Raw genomic sequence first — 11,300 nt, 5'->3', positions numbered from 1 at the left:
CAGCCCCTGTTCCATCAGTAGACCCTGAAGTTAAGGGTGTGGTCTGTGCGGTACTGGGTGGGTGCCTTCACTGCACCACGGAGATGAGGTGCGGCGGGCGCGCACACTGTGAACGTGTGGCCTCTGCGAATTTTCTGTGGACATTTGAGGTTTCATAGTCCATACATTTATCATCCTGCATAATCCTACAGTGTGTGACACCAGGTACATGTACCTGTATGAGTCCCACCGTCAGAAAAGCTGAGCTTTGTGCAGACCTGTTCAGTCCAGTACAGCTGACTTCTGGACTTTTATCTCCATCCTTCATTCATCAGACTCCTGTTTGTGCCCCTCAGTTGTCGTTCCTGTTCATAAATCCGTTTATTTCCTTCCACATGTGCATGTCAGTTCTATCCAAACACATCCTAGACAGTAGACTGTGGTCAGTGACAGGAGGAGCAGCGCCAGTGAAGCGTCAGATTCAGAGGGACACATGTCGGATGCAGGGACGGCGATAATGGATGACTGACAGGAGGCTCAGTCAGGTTCGGCCAATTATTTCATTCGGACCAAATAAAATGATTGGTCAGAATTTTATCAGAAATATATGAGAATTAAACATTTTTGAGTTTCAATACCTGGCGGATTTCTTTTACATTTTAGTTTGACACACACTTATTAGGAGCATTTGAAGATGACAAAAGAAAAGTGTAAAAATGACACATCATACGGTAGAGCTTTAATAACAGGCAGAATATGATTAAAATACTACATACTTCTCTTAAGACATTTCCGGTTGTTCATATTTTTTGTGAAAGGCTAGTCTGTAAATTTTAACATTTTTGTGTAATTTTACTTTTTTGACACTAAAACAAAAAGAAAAAATGGCTTTTTTCATTATTTATAGGTTATTATGATAGTATTTTACTGGTTTACCACTTTAGACTGAACATCCTTGATTGTTACTCGTGTCATTTATACATTTCACAAATTCATCCCACGGGCCGGATTGAACCCTTTGGTGGGCCGGTTTTGGCCCCCAGGCCGCATGTTTGACACCCCTGAACTACACTATCGTTCCAGGGGTCCGTTTCACAAAGCAGGTTCAACAAACTCTGAGTGTAACCCTGAACTCTGAGTTCATCTACTCTGAGACAGGAAACTCTGAGTTTTCGGTTCCAGAACAGCCCATGTCAGTTATGTTTATGTGTTCACGCATTTGGCAGACGCTTTTTTCCAAAGCGACTTACAGGGGAAAACCAATTAAATCACTCAATCAATCAAATTTTATTTATATAGCGCCAGATCACAAGAAAGTTATCTCTTGACATTTTATATATAGAGTTGGTCAAAACCAGACTCTAAGTCAATTCTACAGAAACCCAACAGAATCCTCCAGGAGCAAACACTTGTGACTGGTGACAGTGGAAGGAAAAACTTCCCTTTAACAGCAGAAACCTGGAGCAGACCCAGACTCCTGGAGGATGGACGTCTGCCTTGACCAGTTGGGGTTAAAGAGAGAGAGTAGAGAAGGGGAAAAAGAGAGAGCGATAGAGATAGGGACTGGGGGAGAGGGGGAGAAGGGGGAGACACATGGAGGCGGTTGAGGATAAGTGAGTGGTGATGATGAGGGCAGGGAAGAGGCCGGACCACCGCAGCAGGTCCAGAGATAATCGTGAAAGAATCTGTGGTTGTCCTGGGAAAAACCTTATTAGAATATTTAAAATGGAATGTTTGAAAGTGCTAGGACAGGAGGTGCTCTCGGAAGAGCTGGGTCTTCAGGAGCTTCTTGAAGATAGGCAGGGATGACTCTGTTCTTGTAGCACTTGGTAGAGCGTTCCACCAACGTAGAACGACCCATGAAAAGAGCCTGGATTGTCTTGTACAAGGTCTGGGGACCACCAGACTACGTTCCCCAGACGAGCGGAGTGGTCGTGGGGCGACATAAGCTTTTATTAGTGCACCTAAGTAGACAGGAGCAGACCCACGGAGAATTTTGTAGGCTAGGATTAAAGATTTGAATTTGATGCGGGCAGCTATGGGTAGCCAGTGTAACTCAATGAGTAAGGGGGTGACATGTGCCCTTTTAGGCTGATTGAAGACCAGACGCGCTGCTGCATTCTGGACCATCTGTAGTGGTTTGACAACACAAGCTGGGAGGCCCGTTAGAAGAGCATTGCAGTAGTCAAGACGGGAGATAACCATAGTCTGCACCAGGAGCTGGGTGGCCTGTTCGGTTAGGTATGGCCTGATCTTTCTTAGGTTGAACAGAGTGAAACGGCATGATCGGGTGACAGAGGCAACGTGATCCGTGAAGGTCAACTGATTATCAATCATGACTCCCAAGTTACGTACTACACTGGTAGGAGCCAGAGGTATGGAGTCAATAGTGATGGAGATGTCCTGCTGTATGGTTGGCTTAGCTGGGAAGACCAGCAGTTCAGTTTTGGACAGGTTCAGCTGAAGGTGATGGGCTTTCATCCATGCAGATATGTCAGAGAGACAATCTGAGATCCGCACTGAGACTGTGGAGTCATCAGGTGGGAATGACAGATAGAGCTGGGTATCATCAGCATAGTAATGATATGAGAAGCCGTGTGAGTGGATGATCTGACCGAGTGAGGTGGTGTATATGGCAAAAAGGAGGGGGCCCAACACAGAGCCTTGGGGGACCCCCGTGGTGAGGCGGTGAACTGCTGATGTGTGCCCTAGCCAGGACACACTGAAGGACCGACCAGTAAGGTAAGATTGAAACCAGGAGTGTGCGTGGCCTGTGATGCCCATGTTCCAGAGTATGGATAACAGGATATCATGATTGACAGTGTCAAATGCTGCTGATAAGTCCAGTAGAATGAGTACTGAAGACTTGGCTGCTGCTCTAGCCTCTTTCAAGGCTTCTGTCACAGACAACAGAGCCGTTTCAGTGGAGTGGCCGATTTTGAAGCCAGATTGGTTGATGTCCAGGAGGTTATTTTGGGAGAGGAATTCTGTGACCTGTTTGAAAACAGCCCTTTCGATGATCTTAGAAAGGTATGGGAGGAGTGAGACTGGTCGATAATTCTCCACTTGAGTGGGGGTGAGGGAAGGTTTTTTGAGTAGTGGTGTTACCTGCGCTTGTTTAAATACTGTAGGAAATGTTCCTGAAGTCAGTGAAGCATTAATCACATGTGTGATTGGTGCTGTGATAGTAGGGGCAACAGACTGTAAGAGGTTGGATGGAATAGGGTCCAACAGGCATGTTGTAGGACGGCTAGAGGAAAGGAGTTTAGACACCTCGTTCTCTGTGAGGGGAGTAAATGAGGGGAATGACGCAGTTGGGCTTTTATCAGTTGAGTTAGTAGTAGCCATAGTCAGGGGAGAGGAAGCAGTGTGTGATGATGATGATGTTGAAGAAGGAGGCGTGCAGTCTATGGGTGGATCAGTGAACTGACTGCTGATAGTAGACACTTTATTTGTGAAAAATGAAGCAAAATTGTCTGCTGTCAGATTAGTAGTGGGCGGTGGAGGTGGAGGGTTGAGTAGTGTTTTAAAGGTTGAGAATAGTTTCTTGGTGTCGGTGGCAGAATGAATTTTGTTATTATAGTAAGCCTTCTTCGCAGCAGTGACACTGGATGAGAAGGATACCAATAGTGACTGGAATGTGATCAGGTCAGAAGAGCTTTTTGTTTTGTGCCATTTTCTCTCTGCGGCTCTGAGGTTGGTACGCAGCGACCGGAGGTTATCGTTGAGCCATGGGTGGGACTGGGAGGATGGAGCGGGTCTAGTAGATAGAGGGCACAGATTATCCAGACAGGAGCTAAGTGTAGAGCACAGAGACTCAGTGGCATCATTAACCTCTAAGGAGGAAAAAGTGCTGGGGGGAGGGAGAGCGGAGGCTACGACAGTGGAGAAGTGGGTGGGGGACAAATTGCGGAGGTTGCGGCGGAAAGAGACCATGGGGGAGGGAGCAGAGTGTTTTTCAGGGAGAGACACACTGAACTGAATGAAATAGTGGTCAGACAGGTGTAAAGGTGTGACTGTGAGGGCATCTGTGATGCAGTTTCGGGTGAAAATGAGATGGAGCTCTTTACCAGCTTTGTGGGTTGGAGGACTGCAAACCCGCTGTAGCTCAAAAGAGAGTATTAGTGACATGAAATCTGAGAAGCTGGGATTGTCTAAGTGGATGTTCATGTCACCGAGGACTAGCATGGGGCAGTCATGCTCTGGGATGGAGGAAAGCAGAGTGTCAAGCTCATCAGGAAAATCACCCAGTTGCCCTGGTGGACGATAAATGACAATTATGTAAAGTTTGACTGGTGCTGTCACTAGGATGGCATGGTATTCAACGGAGTTGTATTTGACTGAAGGTAGGAGTTGATTGTGTTTCCATTTGTTGGAAATTAACAGACCCACACCACCTCCTCGTCCAGATGGACGAGAGGTATGAGAGAATGTGTGGCTGATAGAAAGTGCGGCTGGGGTTGCATTGTTTTCAGGCGTAATCCAGGTTTCAGTGAGAGCCAGGATGTCCAGTGTGTGATGGTTGGCATAGGCAGCAATAAAATCTGCTTTGTTCACTGCAGATTGGCAATTCCATAACCCTATAGAGAAGGACCCACCAATGACTGCGGTGTATATTAATGGGCGGAGATTGGTGATATTACGATGCCTTTTAGCAGTGTGAAACCCCATACGTGAACCGAAAATAACAGGAATAGGATGGTGACCAGTAGAGAGATTGTTCCTCAAAGGTGAGCTGGTGTGAGTGAGGGGTGTAACTGTCATTAGTGAGGGGCTGGGAGAGGAGGAGAGATCAGCTGGGGTGGTATTCAGTCTGACTACAGACTGTACAGGAGACTCTGAACGTGGTGATGTTTGATGTGACCAGCAGGGGGAGCAGGTGACTGCAGCAGAAGACGGGGAGCGTAGTCACATAGGTGTGGGAGTGGTTTTAGTCTGGACAGCGTGTTGAATGTTTTGAGCCAGGACGCTGCTGCCTAGTGTAGAGGGGTGGACGCCATCGGACTTGTAAAAGGAGGAGCGGTTCCAGAACAGATTAAAGTTATCAATAAAACTGAAGCCGTTCAGAGCAGAGGCGGACTGGAGCCAGGTGTTCAGGCTGAGGAGTCGGCTGAAACGGCCCACACCACGGGCAAAGGAGGGGAGGGGCCCGGAAATGAAAACAGCCTTCCCGGATCTTTTCAGTTTATCAAAGAGGTTTTTAAAATGAACCTTCGTCACTTCGGACTGTTGAAGAGAAGTGTTGTTGAAGCCCACGTGAACTATGATCCGGGTAACGGTGGACGGCAGTGAGAGCAGCAGCTGAGGGAGTTCATGGAGGATGGAGGTGATGGTGGAACCAGGAAAACACCTGGTTATGGCGTTAAAGAAACGGACGTGACGGATGATGGAGTCCCCGAGGATAGCGGTGGTCGGAGGGAAAAGTGGTCGAGGAGACGGTGTTGAAGGTGAAGGGTTCCTGGTCTCTCTAGGTGGACATTCCACGGGTGGACCGTCGGAGTGACGGCGGACGGCCTCTCGGAGGAGGCGGCGCCGGGCAGAGGAGCGGACCGAGGAGCGGGGACCCTTGTTCGACGGCTTCACAGGAGGACCGGCTTTAGGACCGTCGCCGGTAATCAGTTCGGTGGCAGCCACGGAGTCAGCAGGAGCCGGTTCCGGGACAGAGCCAGGTGGGATGGGGGGCACACCAGCCGCGGGGGGAGGAGCCGGAGCGTCCTCCATGGACAGGACGGCGAAGCGGTTTGATGTGCTGATGGTCGGCGGTGGTGAGTCTTTGCTCGTGTTCTTTTTGCGGCCACGAATCACCACTTCAGACCAGGGTGTAGAACACGGGGGGGGGGGGCGAGAACAGGCAGAGGAAGGATCCCATAACACCGTATCATCACAGGAGGCTTTGGGCTTCTCTGCGCTTTTCAGAAACAGACTGGACAGTGTGGGAAGGCGGCTGGAGAAACCACAGAGCTGGGCATTTTTCTCCTCGAGTTCTGCGGAGAGGCGCAGTATTTCCTCTTTGAGATCCGCGATAGTTTGGTAAGCCTTTACCAGGGTTTTGTTGGCTTCGACAAGAGGACTATCTCCGGCTGATGAGGATGACGCCATGGTGGAAACAGCGAGATACCGGGCAGAGCGCGGGAAGCGATGGGTGACAACCAGAGGTAAGGATCCACTGACAATACTGACCTGCCCTGATGGAGGTTTGGATTGATGGCATCAAGTTAAAAAGACACGGTTAAGAGGTTAGGTTCAAGTGAGTAAGCGTTGAAAGGCAAGAAATAAGTAGTTAAAAGGCTGGATTTCTAGGAGTAGATCCGCCGGCGGTTTGACAGACGCCACGCATGCGCAAATCAAGTTAGTTTGATCAACTCAGAGTAGTTCCACCCAGAGTTAAGTGCATGCACCGCAACTATAAAAACACAGCATCAGTGGAGCCCCGAGTCAATGAGTCACCATGGCAACGGGGAAGCGGAGGGCTGTGTTTTTCACCCCATTAGAATTAGACATATTTTTTTATTAATACGTGTTTGTTGAATCGTCATGCTCACTGTTCATATGAGGCGTAAACAGGAGGTTTTTCGCTGCCAAAGGTTTCGTGCTGTTGTTTTTTCGATGTTCAGGCTGAAGTTTTCTTGTTACAGGTGGGGTGCAAGATCTTAGAAAAACGGTTCGAGCAGCTACATTTTGAAAATACTCAATTCAAAAGTCCAAACCCTTTCCTTCAGGCGTCCCTCTGAAGCCACGCCTCCAGAGTAGTGGCACTGCTTGTTCCTGAGGGTTCTCGAGCGCTGCACAGCAACCGTTCGCTGGCTCCGACCCCAGCTCCGGCTCCGCCCCCGGCTGAGGCCCCAGCTCACAGATCCATGCATACTTATTCAGTCTCCTCCAACCCCCCCCCCCCCCCACTCTTCCAGAACAGCCCCAGTTCAGACCTATCCCACTAACGTTACATTTCCTACTCATTTATTTTAGTGACTCAACAGTTTGCCGGTGAACTTTCCATCCTAATAGAACTAACATAGCTGATCTATCCCAGCTCTGGCTCTGGCTTCGCGTCCTGTACAAGCGCTCCAAGCCTCTGAGAACGCACGACTCATGCATGAGGAGGGGTACATGCAGAGGGGGAGGGGCAAATGGCAGTTGAGTTTGATAGACATCACCGTTTCAATCATTTCAAGTGGGCGCTCAAAATGATTGGATGTTTTTTTTCAGTCCTGTCTGTTCCACAGGTGACTAATTTTTTAAATTTTTGTCAGAGCATTTAATTAATTAGTTGTAATCAGGGTGTGAAGGGGATTTTAAGCTTTATAGTAAAAAAAATGCTCCAGAGAAACATCTCGGACCCCACCTTTAACTGTTCAGGAAGCGGTATACAGTGATCCCTTGCCAATTCGCGCTTTAAGTTCCGCGGTTTTAGTTATTCGCGGATTTTTCAGCAATATTCATCAAAAAATAAAAAAATCAAGAAAAAATCGTGGAAATTCCGCGAAAATCCACCCCACAGCAGACGAGAGGCCGCAGCTGCCAGAGAGAGAGAGAGCGAGAGAGAGAGAGAGAGAGAGAGAGAGAGAGAGAGAGAGAGAGAGAGAGAATGTAGAAATGTCAGTTCATGCATGTATGTGTGTTTGTGTGTGTTGATGCTCGAGACCAAAGAGAGAGAGAGAGAGAGAGAACTGATTTGTTTCTTGTGCGTATGAGAGGAAAAGAGAGCTGGGAGTAGATGTGTGTGTGTTCGTGTGTACGTATACGATGGATAAGCGTCACGAATGAAGAGAGGAGAGAGTACGCATCAGCTGTTAGTACGTATGCACGTGTGTGTGTTTTGTTTACTTTCTACATTCTTTTCTTTCAGATGTTTTACAGTACGTACATGTATCCGATCTATATATATGCATGTATACATGTACTAATCATTGTTTTCTTTTATATATATATATATATCATTTATTTCATAATTATTACATTTGCAGTACTTATATACTATTTATAGATACATACATACATGTACCTAGGTCTAGGATAGGCTCGGGGGGCTCCGGCTCCAGTTCGTGGATTTTCGATTTTCGCGGGGGGGCGCCGGTCCCCATTAACCGTGAAAAATAAGGGATCACTGTATGGCTTCAAACATAACATGCGCCCACTTGCCAACTTTCAGCAGACTCATCAGGCACACTACTGCCACCCAATGGCCTGACTTATCAGTGCGTGCAAAAGTTTTTGGACAGATGGACAGATGACCAGCTGATGACAGTAACCTGCGGTCAGTGTGGCCGAGGGTAGAAACTATTACATCAGGACTTTATGTCGGAGCTCAGACGGATGCGACTGCTGAGTTCACTATCTTGCCGCAGTCACTGAATATAAACAGCTCAGTCCCACAGAACAAGAAAGTTTTAAAAGACTAATTTTTATGATTTCACATAAACATGAAAACACAATTTGGAATATTCTGTATATTCTACCATTAGATCCTCTTAAATCTTACACACTGATTTGAACATCATGCAGAAAACAAGGAAAAAAAAAACAGCCAAATGTTTCTGAAGTCACAATACTTGTATTTCTTTATTGAAATATATTTGACCCTGAGGCTAGAGAAGGCCACAGTCTGTTTGTGCCTCGTCTCACTCCTCAGTCCAACTCAACAGGCCCATCCAAAACACACACAGTACACAAATCCACATTCTGCTTTGTTTTTCTTCTTTTTTTCTCTTTTTTTTGTTGCCAAAATGTAAAGTTACATGACCTTTTTCATACTGACAAAGTTGGAGAGCATGTGCAACTCAGATCAGTTCCACAACTTCATCAATACATGTGTGAAAATAACCCGCCCTCCTTTTGCAGGAACTGAACAAAAGTGCTTCACTTCACTCATGTGAAATCCAGACTGGTATGGTTTTTATATTCACCTTCAGTATTTGTATTTTGGTCTGTCTGAAATGTGAATATGTGGGTTTCTGTCTGCCAGCCACCAGCTTATGTCCGACTGCGCTCAAACCAGAGGTGTCGTTAGATCTTGGTGTTCATTGTATAGCTCCAAAACAAAAATTAAAAAATTTTAAAAAACACAGGAAGGAAAATAACTAAGAAAATTATTTGCGGTCCTTAGATGTACTTAACAATTTTCATCATTTTCTCCTCCTGCTGCTCAGAGTAGACTGCACTTTTTACAAACTTTGTAAAATCCAGCACTTCATTTAAAAAAAGCCTAAAGTAAACTGTAACATAACAAAATGTATGTATGCTCCAACTCAAACAAATGCATTAAATTAAAAATAACCATAATAAAAAAATAAGCACTTAAAATAAATAAGATAAACAAACTAAGCACTAAATCAGACGAAAGAAAACAAGCATTAAATTAAAAACAGAAAAAAGGAAGCGCCAAAATCAACATCAAATCAAGTCACCTGCAATTACATTTACATGCACAACATATTCCAGATTTTGTCCTTTTCCTGATGAGATATTCACGTTTAAACTGATCATGAATATTGTGCCAGTGTTCCTGTGGACATGCAACGGTGAACGCTACAGTGTGTTTTCCATTGTTGGCAGAAATTCTACAGTGGCCCAGAGGTGCAACAGGCCAAAAAATGACCACTATAAGAAATAAAAGAGAACAGGTCAAAAAATGACCACTATAAGAAATAAAAGAGAACAGGCCAAAAAATGACCACTATAAGAAATAAAAGAGAACAGGCCAAAAAATGACCACTATAAGAAATAAAAGAGAACAGGTCAAAAAATGACCACTATAAGAAATAAAAGAGAACAGGTCAAAAAATGACCACTATAAGAAATAAAAGAGAACAGGCCAAAAATGACCACTATAAGAAATAAAAGAGAACAGGTCAAAAAATGACCACTATAAGAAATAAAAGAGAACAGGCCAAAAAATGACCACTATAAGAAATAAAAGAGAACAGGTCAAAAAATGACCACTATAAGAAATAAAAGAGAACAGGCCAAAAAATGACCACTATAAGAAATAAAAGAGAACAGGCCAAAAAATTACCCACTATAAGAAATAAAAGAGAACAGGCCAAAAAATTACCCACTATAAGAAATAAAAGAGAACAGCCCAAAAAATTATCCACTATAAGAAATAAAAGAGAACAGCCCAAAAAATTATCCGCGACAAGAAAAAAAAGAGGACAGCCCAAACAATTATCCACTATATATTTTTAAAATAACTATTTTTAGTGCACTGACCTCCACTTCTGGTGGGTTACTTCATTAGCATTAGCTACATTAGTTCAAGGCCTTAAAATTTTTTAGCCTACGCTTTTATTTTTTGTGGTGGCCTTAATTTTAAAGCAAGAGACCTTTTGGGTAAACAGCGCACCCTTAATTTAAAAGGTGGATGATGGTTTTTGTTTGGTTTTTTTTCTTATACTAGATAATTTTTTGGGCTGTTTTCTTTTTTTTTCTTACAGTGGATAATTTTCTGGGCTGTTGTCTTTTTTTCTTATAGTGGATCATTTTTTGGGCTGTTGTCTTTTTTTCTTATAGTGGATAATTTTCTGGGCTGTTGTCTTTTTTCTTATAGTGGATAATTTTTTGGGCTGTTGTCTTTTTTTCTTATAGTGGATAATTTTCTGGGCTGTTGTCTTTTTTTCTTATAGTGGATAATTTTCTGGGCTGTTGTCTTTTTTTCTTATAGTGGATAATTTTCTGGGCTGTTGTCTTTTTTTCTTATAGTGGATAATTTTCTGGGCTGTTGTCTTTTTTTCTTATAGTGGATAATTTTCTGGGCTGTTGTCTTTTTTTCTTACAGTGGATAATTTTCTGGGCTGTTGTCTTTTTTTCTTATAGTGGATAATTTTCTGGGCTGTTGTCTTTTTTTCTTATAGTGGATAATTTTCTGGGCTGTTGTCTTTTTTTCTTACAGTGGATAATTTTCTGGGCTGTTGTCTTTTTTTCTTACAGTGGACATCCTCTGTCATAACTGTTCACTGCAGGTGTGTTTCTTCTGTTCTTTGTCTTTACTCCAGATGACTGTAAACACAGGGTGTGTTTCACAAATTCCATTCATTTCCCAAATGTACTGTATTCCAGTCCAAAGAATGGACAGAAAACCATAATAATATCAGCATATTGAATGTCTGAATCAAAAATGGTCCATCTGGACAAAGGCCTAATTCTGAAATCTAATAATGTTCCGTTTACAAAACCCTGTCCCATTCACAATGATGTCACATGTGGAATAAAAGGAGAATAACAGCGTGCATGTAAATGTGAACATGCAAGATCATAACAACATCTCTGAGTCAAGCCTCCAGTACTCAACCCCCCCCCCCCCCCCACTGGTCCACATCAGAATC

Source organism: Sphaeramia orbicularis, chromosome 21 (assembly GCF_902148855.1).
Source record: "Sphaeramia orbicularis chromosome 21, fSphaOr1.1, whole genome shotgun sequence".
Classification (NCBI taxonomy): Eukaryota; Metazoa; Chordata; class Actinopteri; order Kurtiformes; family Apogonidae; genus Sphaeramia; species Sphaeramia orbicularis.
This window is presented reverse-complemented; position numbering follows the sequence as displayed.